Here is a 12,137-nt window from a genome sequence, read left to right as displayed (position 1 = left end):
ACTTGTTAAGTCGTATGTTACATTGTTCTGTCTAGGTTATGTGTATAAGTCGTGGGTTACATTGTTAAGTCGTATGTTACATTGTTCAGTTTTGTGTTACATTATCCAGTAGGCTCATTCCCTCTTACCCAACCTGGATGGATTAAAAGCCTGAGTGACTGTGCATAGCCAAATGACACTCAAAACATTGTTCATATACTGTGCACCGATTAAGACAATAGAATTGATCAAGTGATGGGATCAGATGAGTGCAAATGTACAGTCAACACTCGCTACCTTCCAAATGTCCGAGGTGGTCAGTCTAAGGGGCGGTCCATTTGTGTTGGGGGTGTGAGGGTGGTGGTGGTGGTGGTGGTGGTGTGTGTGTGTGTGTGTGTGTGTGTGTGTGTGTGTGTGTGTGTGTGTGTTGGTGGTGTGTGTGTTGGTGGTGGTGGTGGTGTGTGTGTGTGTGTGTGTGTGTGTTGGTGGTGTGTGTGTTGGTGGTGTGTGTGTTGGTGTTGGTGGTGTGTGTGTGTGTGTGTGTGTGTGTGTTGGGGTAGGGTCATGTTTTTTACATGGGTCCTAATTTTTAGGGGCTGAGATTTATTTTTCTTCTGAAACTAGAGCTGAGATTATTTTACGGCACATTTCAAATTCAACCTATGGAGAGAATGTTAAAATTTTCTCACTGTTCACGAAAACATAATAACTGTACAAATGTAGGTGATTTTGAAACAGAACAATGAAAATAGTAGTATAATAAAGCATTTTTATAAAATAAAAGATCCTTTCTTACAACAGCATGTGTAGCAAGACCCACCCATGTTTTTCACTCACATCTACCGGAGGAATGCACTTTTCAGTTATTAAGATTGTGAATGATGGACATAAATAGCATAACTTTTTATGTAAACTGACGAACAAAAGAAATGTTTCCAAACTAAAAGTTGTACATGCTGGGTCCAAACCCTGAATACTGTTACAAAATAGTTGAGAAGCAATCGCCCAAACACAACTCAAACAGTTTGATAAGGAATGCCAGTGCTACAGTACCAAGATTAGTGGAACTTGAATTTGAAGTGAAACATTTGCTGCACTTGCATCATCAACGTCCTTGGTGACTAGCTTTGCACCGTAGCAATACCCCTGAACATCGTGGAGCTTATGTCCCCAAAATCATTTTTAGAATATTGTATACAGTAAAATGCATCTCTCCAATCATAAAGATCAGTTTTTGCCTCAGATTGGTCAGAATTAGGACACACTCACTTACATCATCACAAAATAGAAACAGGTGACGCCAGACCCATTAGACTCCCTTTTTATAGGCAAAACGCACCCTAGAAAAGAATGTTCCAGAAAGATGCAAGAAATATAAGAAGGCAATAGCATTCAGCCCAGTTCTTCTGAATGGCACTCTCCCATTGTCATGGTTAAAAAACGTGATAGCTCTTGCCACATTGTCGTAGATTATAGAATATATATACTGAACCAAATTAAAAACTTAACAATCCTAAAATTTTAACATTTTGACCAGTTATCATTGTGGGCCCTTATTGTTTATTTAAACAGTAATGGCCACGTATTGTCTTCAGATAACACCCGTTTATTGTGGAGGTGAATCGATCAAAATCATGTGCACAGCACTATAGTGGCAAAAGTGGTTTTCACGTGCAACTGGTCACGTGGCCATAATACCGCACGTGTTTTCAGCCATACTTGTTAGCAGTCATTAACAAAAAAAAGAAAAACACAAGAAAACAAAAGTCTTTTCGGCCATTTGTCATGCCACACTTTTCAAATGTGCAACGTGAACGTGCCATCGGCATGTTGCAGACGGGAACGTCCGTTGCTGAAGTCGCAGGGATGATGGGTTGTAGTCGACGGACTGTTTATGAATTACAGACGCGTCTACAGCAAACGGGTACCACCGCTGATCGCCCTCGGCCTGGTCGACCACGTGTGACATCACATGCAGAGGATCGTCAGATTGTCTTACGTCACCGTAACCGATTTTTGACGGCTACATCAACCAGAAATGAACTGTTTAGGGGTAGACTGAGGGCGCAAACTGTTCGAAACCGTCTGAGAACTGCTCACCTTCAAGCAAGACGGCCATACTGCGGGCCGATTCTGACTAAATTACACAGACGTCAACGTCAATTGTGGGCACAGCGACACTTACGATGGACTCAAAAGAAATTGGAATCAAGTCGTCTATAGTGATGAATCCCGATTTAATCTTCGATTTGCTGATGGTAGGGCGAGGGTGTGGAGGCGCCGCCATGAACGTTACGCCCAGTGTTGTGTACAGGAAGTTTACAGATTTCGAGGCGGAAGTGTCATGGTGTGGGGTGCTTTCTGTGACAATGCACGTTCCAGGCATCTTGTCATCCATGGCAACCTCAACGCTGCTGCTTACCGCGACCAGGTACTGGCACCAGAACTTCTGCCTTTTATGGCAGCACATGGACCCGGTTTGATCTTCCAACACGACAATGCCAGACCCCACACAGCAATTTTGACAAGGAATTTCCTTCAGAATGCGGGAGTCAACGTCATGGACTGGCCGTCAAGGTGTCCCGAACTCAATCCCATCGAACAGGTCTGGGATGCTCTTGGCAGAAGTCTGCGCACTCTCCAGAACCAATCACAGAATTTGCAACATCTTGGCACCATTTTGCAGCAACAATGGCGTCGTCTTCTCAATCATGTGTTCACAGGCATCACAAGGTCCATGCGGAGGCGTTGTGTGGCAGTTGTCAACGCACATGGTGGCCATACACGCTACTGAACTTGTGAGCCATCAGATTCTCGTGCTTGGGACTTATGATTTAAACTGTTGATGTTATTACCGAATACCGTAGGTGCTTGGAACAAATTATGGTTACCACCATTAATTAAAATCCTTCTTTGGACATTAATGATTAAAAATTACCTTCTCTGATACATTTGTCCGTTGTATATCATATATGGGATTATTTTTAAAAATGTGAAGCTTTTAATTTGACTCAGTATATTTTTCTCACTACCCTCATTGCGATAGCCATGCATATTATTTTTAGTGTCCTTGATTGTGCTAGTGGCTTTTGGCAAATACCGCTCGATCCAGATACAAAACACAGGTTGGCCTTCATTACACCCGATGGTGTTTTTGAATGGAATCGCCTCCCTTTTGGCTTATAAACAATCTCATTAAAATCAGATGTTAGTTCTCGCTACCGCGAAACAAAGATCTGAGGACATCCCATTACGGGTCGCTTCAGATCCTTGCGCGAACTTTGACTGACCAATGGAATGCCTATTCAGAAGGCAGCTTTCTCGTGCTTTACGGCACTAATTTCAAATTGGCAACTACGCTTCGAAACATATTTTGACAAATTCTGGATTAAAAATTTGAAACCTGAACAAAAGAACATTCTGGAATTGCTAATAGATGGTCTAGATGGTATGGATTCAGTTGTAAACCTGTAACTATCGTTCGGAGTTAAAGTTTTCGAGGCTGCATGATTAGAAATCCCATTCCAACTGTCACTTTCATAATCTGGTAAGCGATGCTCTGATTGGTCGGGTGAAAGGTCGTTCTGACGTGACCACCCCTAATGGGATGTCCTCAGATCTTTGTTTAGCGGTTGCGAGAACTGAGGTCTGATTTTAATGAGATTGGCCTAAAAAATGCTGCAATGGCATTTCTGCAAAAGATTTCAGAGGCAATTAAGAAATGAATTGGCGTTACATATTAGTAAATGTAGATGACATCATAGTACATATTTTCTAAAACGTTTGACATTTGAATCACCTCAAGGCACTATTCCAAAAGACCAAAGAAGCAGGACTCACTTTAAAACCAAGCAAATGTATATTTGCAACAAGACAAGTCACCTATTTAGGGTGTATCTTCAGCAAAGATGGCATCCATGTCGATCCTTCAAAAATAGATTCAGTCACACAGATCCCACACTTTAAAATTGTCCATGACATGCTCATTTCTTAGGCTGACCTCTTATCATCACAACTTATAGCAAGCCTTTCTGGCATCGTCTCCCCTCTATACAACATTCTGCAAAATTATGTGTCTTTCGAATGGTCCAACAGTTGCGAAGAGACATTCAAAGAGCTACAGCAAGCTCTTGCAACAGCCGCCATCCTTGCATATCCCGACCAAAACAAACCATTAATCCTCACAACTGATGCTGCTCAAACTGCAATAGGGTACATTTTAGGCAAACTTGATTCTCATCGCATAACTTGTGATGATGTTGGTAATTCATGTCTTTTGAGTGAGAGTGAGTGAGTGAGTATGGTTTTACGCGGCTTTTAGCAATATTCCAGCAATATCACGGCGGGGGACACCAGAAATGGGCTTCACACATTGTACCCATGTCGGGAATCGAACATTGGTCTTCGGCATGACGAGCGAACGCTTTAACCACTAGGCTACCCGACCGCCCCTCATGTCTTTTGATCATACAAGTATCTTCCTGTTCATTTTTAGGAACAAACAATGTTAATAGGGGATATTTCTTTTGTTTATCATTTTAGGTTATTGCAAAAAACTGTTATGGCCTCTTGAAATTGAAGATTTGAAATGATAATTGATAAATAAGAGTTACAGGCATACTGTCTCTCATGGTCATGTCTCTCTGTCAAAGATTATTGCATTGCTCACTAAAAACTCTGCATTGATGAGGATTTCAATATTGTGGATGAGACTTTTTTATTGAGGCTGAGTTATTTTTATCCCGCCCCTTAGTACACTTGCGCTTTAAGTACAGTGTACTAGGCGAGGAATATACATTCACCGGCGATGCAGCAAGACATACTGTCAAGCTACGATCAGCGCCCAAGATTGCCTAGTTCCCACAAACAGGAATAAATATAACCACATATCAGATTGACACCTTCCTTGTATCCTTGAAAGACACAGTCCAGCAACAGTCTGAACCCACCCCTTCCATTTACCAAGAAGCGGGGTCATGTAACTTAGATATGGTCTTTCTTCTAACTTTTGTAACATATTACCAGTAAGCCGTTTACCAAGAAGCGCGGTCATGTAACTTAGATATGGTCTTTCTTCTAACTTTTGTAACATATTACCAGTGAGCCGATTACCAAGAAGCGCGATCATGTAACTTAGATATGGTCTTTCTCCTAACTTTTGTAACATATTACCAGTAAGCCGTTTACCAAGAAGCACGGTCACGTAATTTAGATATGGTCTTTCTACTAACTTTTGTAACATATTACTAGTAAGCCGTTTACCAAGAAGCGCGGTCATGTAACTAAGATATGGTCTTTCTTCTAACTTTTGTAACATATTACCAGTAAGCCGTTTACCAAGAAGCGCGGTCATGTAACTTAGATATGGTCTTTCTTCTAACTTTTGTAACATACTACCAGTAAGCCGTTTACCAAGAAGCACGGTCATGTAACTTAGATATGGTCTTTCTTCTAACTTTTGTAACATATTACCAGTAAGCCGTTTACCAAGAAGCACGGTCATGTAACTTAGATATGGTCTTTCTTCTAACTTTTGTAACATATTACCAGTGAGCCGATTACCAAGAAGCGCGGTCATGTAACTTAGATATGGTCTTTCTCCTAACTTTTGTAACATATTACCAGTAAGCCGTTTACCAAGAAGGACGGTCACGTAATTTAGATATGGTCTTTCTACTAACTTTTGTAACATATTACCAGTAAGCCGTTTACCAAGAAGCGCGGTCATGTAACTAAGATATGGTCTTTCTTCTAACTTTTGTAACATATTACCAGTAAGCCGTTTACCAAGAAGCGCGGTCATGTAACTTAGATATGGTCTTTCTTCTAACTTTTGTAACATACTACCAGTAAGCCGTTTACCAAGAAGCACGGTCATGTAACTTAGATATGGTCTTTCTTCTAACTTTTGTAACATATTACCAGTAAGCCGTTTACCAAGAAGCACGGTCATGTAACTTAGATATGGTCTTTCTTCTAACTTTTGTAACATATTACCAGTAAGCCGTTTACCAAGAAGCGCGGTCATGTAACTTAGATATGGTCTTTCTTCTAACTTTTGTAACATATTACCAGTAAGCCGTTTACCAAGAAGCGCGGTCATGTAACTTAGATATGGTCTTTCTTCTAACTTTTGTAACATATTACCAGTAAGCCGTTTACCAAGAAGCGCGGTCATGTAACTTAGATATGGTCTTTCTTCTAACTTTTGTAACATATTACCAGTAAGCCTTTACCAAGAAGCGCGGTCATGTAACTTAGATATGGTCTTTCTTCTAACTTTTATTACATATTACCAGTAAGCAAATTATATAACTATATCACTAGGTAAGTGAATAACTTTACTAGAGCTATATCATATATCATTTTGAAACTACATTAAAGTTACAATGATATTGAATTTGTTGCCATGTCATTTTGTTTTTAATATGTTGTTTGTAAATGCTACAGGTCTACGAATAGGCAACATCGATCCTGAGATCATTGCTGTGATGCCATTTTTTGTAGTGTCAGATCTATCCTCTATAGATCAAGGGCCAAAGACACATCTCCTCAACTAAGACAGATCCCTGCCATCGACCTGCCAGACGTCTACACTCAACAAGCCAGGACTTCCCCCTGGCAGACGATGTTGACCACAACAAGATCCTGATTTTTGCCAACACAGACAACCTGCGTCTCATGTCTCCAGCAGACGTATATACTTCTGCTATGGAACTTTTGACAATGAAGTGCCCCGCCATCTTCAACCAGATTTACACCATCCACACCTTTGTTGAAAATAAGATGTGCCCACTCGTGTATGGATTCTCCCAGATAAGAAGCAGTCCACATACGAACAGTTCTTCAGCCACCTACCAGAGTCCGCTGCACATATCAACATGGATCTACGACCCACTTGCGAGTTCGTCGTGCCATAGCTCTTCCTTTACTTCCCCTAGAGTGTGTTAGTGACATGAGGTGGCATGTCTATATCGAATACGATTCACTGACTACGTGACTTCCTATTGGGTTGAAGGTGAGCATGGACGCCGTCTTTGGAACCACTTTCAAAATGGGTTGGACTCGTAAGATCAGGTGCTCTATTGCAGGGAGCCATCCCAACTTGTTTAAAGCTATTGACTTCGTAAAGAAAGAACAAGTCTGGGTTGAGGCATGTAGGGCTGGGACGAGTCTAAATTTACTACCCGGGTACCCACACCCCTATTACCCGTACCTACCCGGATACCCGCTGTAGACCTCAAGAGAAAAGTCCAAATGTCCGACTGGGAATAGTTTGACCGTAGCCCTGGCAAAATGTATTTAGATAAACGAATATATACGATCTGGTCATGTATAAACAGAAGTTGACTGAAGTTTTATCTTTAATCAAACATATAAAGTCAGAAGGAATGCAAACATTAGTCACTTATAGTGTAACCATAGAGTTTTAGATATATTTTGTCATTAAACAATGTATCACGTGATGATTAACCACGGTCCGAGCTACCCGTCCCAGCCCTAGAATCATGCGGTCTTGAACTGAAAGCTGAAGTCGGCCCCCAGCCAGAAAACCCCTAGATTGTTCACCTTGATAATGCACTTGACCCCCCCCCCCACCCCTCCTCACCCACCCCACCCCTCCCTCCGTCCTTGATTCGTGTTTCATGATTAAGTCATGTGTTAACCTGCATATTGTCATGTTTACAACACACTGCACTGCACTTATAAACATATCCATAACACTAGAGTCTGTGGGAATGAAATATGGGATTGAGGAACACCACACCCACAATCCAAATGTCCTTAACCTACAACAGTTTCATCATAATTCGTTGTTCTTGCGAGTGCATTGGTATTTGGGTGGATGATTGATGGCGAGTTAATCAGTGTGGAGAGAGAGCCTATAGAAGGGTTTGTGTATGATCGTTCGCGAGTGCATGGTTGGTGAGTGGGTAAGTAGCTGGTTGAGCATAGGGTATTATGTTCGACATTGCAGTCACATCGTTGAGCAGGACTTTTACACCCTCATCCCCCTCCGACCACCACCATTTTAAACACCCACCTACCCAACACCGACATGCGTCTTATCAGTAAGTGGTATATTTACTGCGATGATATTTTCCGAGGAAAGATCCAGCAAATCCCCAGAAACTCTTTTATTCAATCTTCAACGGGATATGATTCATAGCGGAATCCTGTAAATCATATGACATGTCGCGTTTTGTATTCAGCGCTGGTCACGTAACGGAGACTTGCTCTCCCTGACGTATACGGAGATTTACAGCATATAGTGATCGTTGACAAAGTGCATCTACTTGAGTAACTGTTTCCTTACTTGACGACTGAAGATTTAAGAAACCGTCAATGTGTTTAAGGAAAATCCTGTTCAGCTGTTTGAATTCGTAAGTCTTAACGACTCAGCAACCGGCAAGTTCGGACAATAACTCTTAAAATGTTTATCCTGTGGTGAAATTCAAGACATTGCATACAACCCCCGCCCTTTGATTACTGCTCAATTGAGGTAATTACTAAGAGAATAACGAGTTGCGAGAATTTACGAGGGATTAACAGTTCCGTGTGGAATTAATTTCACCTGGGTGATATTTATTTATTTATTATGCATTCAGTGATACGATACTCTTTTAATCTTAAAAATAAAATCGATATCCCACTTCACATGTAATTTCCCCCAAAGTGAAATGACACTATATGGCGGAACTACTTAAGTCTGCCTCAATGAAGAAAATTACGTTTATAACGAACACGCTTATATCGAACTGACGGATATACTGAACTATTATTTTTATTGCGACAATTTGCTGTATATATACTGTATACGAACTACGGTTATAAAGAACTAGAATTAGTGCTCCTTTTGAGTTCGCGATAACAGTATTTTACTGTAAATAGAACATTTGCATTTTCTTTCTTAAATAACATGTTGATTTCATCTCGTGATCCGACTACGTAGACATTTTCCCTCGTAACTGGGTCATTCATAAAAAATTGTCATAATTTTTTTCAAGAATATTGGCTTGTTTGTTTCCTTGTTTATCTCGTTTGTAGATATATGACGTCACATGAACGCATTGTCGCCAATAATCGAAGATGACGTCATCCATTGTTCATGACGTAGCGGCGAAAATTATGTGAATGAATCACTGAAAATCTGTGATGACACCAGAGGCGTGTTCAGGAGGGCGGGCGCTCGCTATATTACGCGAGCGCCCGCTGTTGAACACGGCTGACCGCGCGAGCGCACGCGTGTACTCGCGATCAAGCGCGGGAGGTAGTTCGCCTAGTCATTCAAGATGGCGTCCAACATTGTGCAAATGATGGAACTGTGCCTAACAAACGGAGATAATACAAAACTGATCCCTCTTCTGTCTTGTGATAAAACACTGAGAGCAGTGTGGGCGTAATCTAAATAAGTGGCATCCATAGCCTCCGCCGGCCTTGATAAGTCCTCTAACGCCAACTCGAATAGAGCAGTCCCGACACCCGGCGACGCCATTTTGAATGCTGTGCCGCGAGAGCGAGTACGCGCCTTCCGTTCAGGAAGGCGTTATAGTGTCTCGCTGTTCGCTCGCGCGAGCGCCCGCCCTCCTGAACACGCCTCAGGTGTTCGCAAAAAGGCTAAGCACGTCATGCCCTACAAGCATTCACACTCACTTGCCAAAGGAACTTTCATACCAGATAGGTGTATTGTACTCTGTTGTTATTATATGTAATTGAGGAATGGCTTCTCAAGCAGGAATATCTGCAACAGCCATTAAGATTATGACTGAGCTGAAGAGTTGACCTAAGTATGGCCACAGTCTCATTGTAGGGTGTGTTCTCGGTTCTACATGTATGGTGTGGCATACTCTTCCAAGCAGAACTACACTCAACGTAACAGCTTGTGATTTTACACACGGATCGGTCGCTATTCGTGTACAGTTCAGACATACAAGCTAATCGGGTATGAGGTATAATCGGTACATGTCCTATATTTAGAATCAAACTATATAAAATACATTGACTATATTTAGAAACATTTTTCATGAAGGACATGGAAACGGTATTTTTGGCCATGTGCCAAAGTGCAACATACAAGGCTTGGTATGCTTTAAATATCCCATTGCACCGTTGGTGAACCAAATACATCAAAGAAACACAAAATTATCATTGTGGAAGTATGAATAGTGATTCTAAGAACTATGACCATTCACAATAACATTGTTTTCTGAAAAGCAAAATGAAGAGACTTGTCATAATTGACAACATAATATATTTATCATTACCTCTTCCCCCAAAGCAATGATATAGACAGGGGGTAGTAGTGGTCTAGTGGTGTAAGGCGTCGCATTTCGCTTTGCCAAAAAAGGGTCTGCAGTTTAGGTGCCAACCCTTCAACTGTCGCAAGAAACAGTATATTGCTTAACAGGTGTATCGTTTTGAGGTAACGCCTCTAACAAACGGGAAGCTAAATTACGATTTTAGATGATAATATATCCACATTTAAATAACAAATTCTGTAGAAGGGTTTTGTTTGTTTGTTGTTGTTTAACGCCGCACTCACCAATAGTCCAGCTATATGACGGCGGTCTGTAAATAATCGAGTCACGCAATTGGGATCGATGACCTGCATCAACCAAGTCAGCGAGCCTGACCACCCGATCCCGTTGCTCGCCTCCTACGACAAGCATAGTCGCCTTTTACGGCAAGCATGCTACCTTCAAAATGGTACTTTTATCAGATTTTGTCATGGTTTTGAGATATTTCTTATGCTTAAGAAAAAAATATTTTGTCGCTTCTAATTATTATTAGTTTTGTTTGTCTGTTTTGTTGTTTAACGTCGGAGTGAGCAATATTCCAGCTATATGACGCATCGATCCACGCAATATTTAGGATACGATGACCTGCATCAACCAAGTCAGCGAGCCTGACCACTCGATCCCGTTAGTCACCTCATACGACAAGCATAGTCGCCTTTTACAGCAAGCAGGGGTTGCTGAAGATCTATTCTACATCGGATCGCCATGGGTGTATTATTATTAGTAGTATTATTAGTATTCATATATATATATGGGTATATATCCCTACAGATGAGTAGATATGGTATACATGGGTATACATAGAGATGATGTGATCATGATTAGCTGGGTGATCTACTCTCATAATACGGCGATGTTCATCGGCAGAAATGGGTGTTTACATTTCCACTGTTGATATAAAAGGTTATGTATAAACACTGACATACATCGAAAATATATTGAAGGACCTCGTCGATTCAAAAGAACGGTTAAAAAGATATCTAACTTTTACGAATGAGATTTGTTGACAATACTTACCGATGAGCCATTGCCTACGATGCTCGCCACCTGCAGTGGAGGTGTCGTGCGATCGTGCACCAGTCACGTGATGACAGTAGTAACCGCCATCACGTGACCATCTCTGAGACCAGCATAACCTTTCATACTGACATTGCTCACTAGGCTTTGTTCGCTTTCAAAAAGGTAAACGGTTAACTGTGTTTCCTGATGTTGCGGACGTAACCCCTGTACCGGATGAATTTTTTATTGTTGTTTGTTTGCTTGTTTGTTGGTTAACGCCACACTTTGCAATATTCCAGCTATATGTTGGCGGGCTAATCAAGTATGGACGCGACAATCCAGTGACTGACATCATGAGCATCGATCTACTCAATTGGGATACCATGACATGCATCAACCAGGACAGCGAGCTTGACAACCCGATCCCGTTAGTCGCCTCTTACGACAAGCATAATCGCCTTTTATGGCAAACATGGGTTGCTGAAGACCTATTCTACCCCCGATCTTCACGGGTATTCTTTTGTTGTAAACTTATTAACGTATGCATATAAATATTGTACAACAATGACGCTTAAATTTGTCAATAGTAACATCTAGTTCCCGTTTCAACAAAACCAAATTAATAAAATAAATAGAAAAATAGCCGTAAAAATAGTCCGTCGTTGAGAGCGTTACCTTTTGGTTGTAACAACTAGGCATTATTGTTTCGATGTTTTTAATCTTTTGATTAGATTTACACGAAAGTGACCGTTCCACTCCTTCTGGTATACACATACTGATGAAAGTATGGCTTCTGGTGCATGTACTGTAATCATTTCTTAGATATGCAAAATTTTCGAGAGGAGAAGACCGACGTAGAGT

General features: G+C 41.2%; 1 protein-coding gene across 1 annotated transcript in view; it reads right to left on the bottom strand.

Moving 5' to 3' along the window:
• LOC124111613 overlaps positions 1-11,400 on the bottom strand; it is a 50,279-nt gene extending 38,879 nt beyond the window's left edge. The window contains exon 1 of the mRNA XM_048399637.1: positions 11,295-11,400. The gene's annotated coding sequence lies outside the window, so the exon portion shown is untranslated. The remainder of the gene's footprint in view (positions 1-11,294) is intronic.
• Between the last annotated feature and the right edge of the window lie 737 nt (positions 11,401-12,137).

The sequence above is a fragment of the Haliotis rufescens genome, unplaced genomic scaffold (assembly GCF_023055435.1).
Source record: "Haliotis rufescens isolate VD_foot unplaced genomic scaffold, xgHalRufe1.0.p SCAF_2, whole genome shotgun sequence".
Lineage (NCBI taxonomy): Eukaryota > Metazoa > Mollusca > Gastropoda > Lepetellida > Haliotidae > Haliotis > Haliotis rufescens.
Note: the sequence above shows the minus strand (reverse complement) of the source record. Positions and strands in the feature narration are given on the sequence as shown.